This window comes from Entelurus aequoreus, linkage group LG04 (assembly GCF_033978785.1).
Source record: "Entelurus aequoreus isolate RoL-2023_Sb linkage group LG04, RoL_Eaeq_v1.1, whole genome shotgun sequence".
Taxonomy (NCBI): Eukaryota; Metazoa; Chordata; class Actinopteri; order Syngnathiformes; family Syngnathidae; genus Entelurus; species Entelurus aequoreus.
The window spans coordinates 34,486,425-34,489,971 of record NC_084734.1 but is presented as its reverse complement, the minus strand read 5'-3'; positions in this window follow the sequence as shown (position 1 = coordinate 34,489,971).

Here is a 3,547-nt window from a genome sequence, read left to right as displayed (position 1 = left end):
ACATGATTGCACAAGGGTTTTCTAATCATCAATTAGCCTTCTGAGCCAATGAGCAAACACATTGTACCATTAGAACACTGGAGTGATAGTTGCTGGAAATGGGCCTCTATACACCTATGTAGATATTGCACCAAAAACCAGACATTTGCAGCTAGAATCGTCATTTCCCACATTAGCAATGTATAGAGTGTATTTCTTTAAAGTTAAGACTAGTTTAAGGTTATCTTCATTGAAAAATACAGTGCTTTTCCTTCAAAAATAAGGACATTTCAATGTGACCCCAAACTTTTAAACGGTAGAGTATATATATACATGCTTATACATAATATGTATATATATATATATATATATATATATATATATATATATATATATATATATATATATATATATATATATATATATATATATATATATATATATATATATATATATATATATATATATATATATATATATATATATATATATACACACATATAAATTATGTGGGTAGATATTTGTTCTAAAAAGGGTATTTCAACAAGTAAACAGTAGAGTAGGTAGTTGATGTTGATATATGTAATGCACATAAGGGTATTCTAGTCAGATGCGCGTGTGTAAATATGCGATGTGTAAATATCAAAATATTACGTACGTCGAATCACTTTTTGTCAGGCAATATTACATTTAATGACAATTTTACATAAATGAATACATCCAAACACGTTGTACATATTTATTATTTGCAGGAAGAAATAACAGTTACAATTGTGTGTGTATCTTCCAAGCAAGAAAGAAGTTTGATCACATCAACATCGGACTAACTGACACACTCCGCTTCGCTGCAGGTCCGCAAGCCACGCCCCACCCCCCTGTCCTTTCCCGGTGTTGTGCCTGAAAACGCACCCCCGCCATAGAATGCACCCCCCTGACGCGGGAGCGCGCTTTACGTCACTCGCTTACGTCACTCGTCTCGAAAAAGTATATCTAAACTCGGCTGTAATGACCGAAGTGGCTGATATCGCCTCTTTAAATCGCCTCTTTCGGCATAAAAAAAAAGTACATAAAGTGAAATAATCCAAGTTTTCTTTACTTTTGGATGGATTAAAAATTGTGAGCCTTTAATGATTTCGCCGTCATTCAAGTGGCTGAAATCGCCTCTTTCGGCATAAAAAAGTACATAAAGTGAAATAATCCACGTATTCTTTACTTGTGGATGGATTAAAAATTGTGAGCCTTTAATGATTTCGCCGTCATTAGATCAGATAAGGCGAAAACAATAACCAATTAATATTGGAATATTTGCTGTCCCGAAATGTAGTATTAATTGTCTACCTTGACAGCTTACTGTAAAGAATATATACACCAAAGTAAACCTCACTATGTACTTTTTTAGAGACATCAAGGAGAACGAATGTTTGCTGCTTCATTCGGCGTGTTGTCGTGATCCAATACTCGTATTTTAAAAAATATGACATTTTCTTTAACTTTAAGAAGCTCATGGGTGGATGGATGAATAAATAAATGAATGCAACTGATATCTACGATTGATTTGGTTGTAAGAAGTTTCAAATTGAACATTCACAAATAACGTTAAGTACCCGAAGTACCAGAGGTGGAGTTATGATGGGGGTGCATTTTCCACAGCTGCCGTAAAATGCACCCCCTATCTATCTCTGGTTAGGAAGGTCATAGAGACTTGGCACTCATCCTGGTGACTCATCATAGCCCCCTCAGTGCACAGTGAAAACCATGTGAAAATTGGACCACCAGAAGTGGAGTTAGGGTGGGGGTGCATTTTCAGGCAGGACGTTCAGGCCTGCTGCCTGAAACTGCACCCCCTATCTATCTCTGGCTAGGAAGGTCATAGAGATTTGGCACTCACCCTGGTGACTCATCATAGCCCCCTCAGTGTACAGTGAAAACCATGTGATGATCGGACTACCAGAAGTGGAGTTATGATGGGGGTGCATTTTCCACAGCTGCCTGAAAATGCACCCCCTATCTATCTCTGGCTAGGAAGGTCATAGAGACTTGGCACTCACCCTGGTGACTCATCATAGCCCCCTCAGTGTACAGTGAAAACCATGTGAAAATTGGACCACCAGAAGTGGAGTTAGGGTGGGGGTGCATTTTCAGGCAGGACGTTCAGGCCTGCTGCCTGAAAATGCACCCCCTATCTATCTCTGGCTAGGAAGGCCATAGAGACTTGGCACTCACCCTGGTGACTCATCATAGCCCCCTCAGTGCACAGTGAAAACCATGTGATGATCGGACTACCAGAAGTGGAGTTAGGGTGGGGGTGCATTTTCCACAGCTGCCGTAAAATGCACCCCCTATCTATCTCTGGCTAGGAAGGTCATAGAGACTTGGCACTCACCCTGGTGACTCATCATAGCCCCCGCAGTGTACAGTGAAAACCATGTGAAAATTGGACCACCAGAAGTGGAGTTAGGGTGGGGGCGCATTTTCAGGCAGGACGTTCTGGCCAGGAAGGTCATAGAGACTTGGTACTCACCCTGGTGACTCATCATAGCCCCCTCAGTGCACAGTGAAAACCATGTGATGATCGGACTACCAGAAGTGGAGTTAGGGTGGGGGTGCATTTTCCACAGCTGCCGTAAAATGCACCCCCTATCTATCTCTGGCTAGGAAGGTCATAGAGACTTGGCACTCACCCTGGTGACTCATCATAGCCCCCTCAGTGTACAGTGAAAACCATGTGAAAATTGGACCACCAGAAGTGGAGTTAGGGTGGGGGTGCATTTTCAGGCAGGACGTTTAGGCCTGCTGCCTGAAAATGCACCCCCTATCTATCTCTGGCTAGGAAGGTCATAGAGACTTGGCACTCACCCTGGTGACTCAGCATAGCCTCCTCAGTGTACAGTGAAAACCATGTGAATATTGGACCACCAGAAGTGGAGTTAGGGTGGGGGTGCATTTTCAGGCAGGACGTTCAGGCCTGCTGCCTGAGAATGCACCCCCTATCTATCTCTGGCTAGGAAGGTCATAGAGACTTGGCACTCACCCTGGTGACTCATCATAGCCCCCTCAGTGCACAGTGAAAACCATGTGATGATCGGACTACCAGAAGTGGAGTTAGGGTGGGCGTGCATTTTCCACAGCTGCCGTAAAATGCACCCCCTATATACAGTATATATACATATATACAGTATATATACATATATATATATATATATATATATGTATATATATATATATATATATATATATATATATATATATATATATATATATATATATATATATATATATATATATATATATATATATATATATATATATATATATATATATATATATATATATATATATATATATATATATGATGAGTCACCAGGGTGAGTACCAAGTCTCTATGACCTTCCTAGCCAGAGATAGGTGGGGGTGCATTTTCAGGCAGCAGGCCTGAACGTCCTGCCTGAAAATGCGCCCCCACCCTAACTCCACTTCTGGTGGTCCAATTTTCACATGGTTTTCACTGTACACTGCGGGGGCTATGATGAGTCACCAGGGTGAGTGCCAAGTCTCTATGACCTTCCTA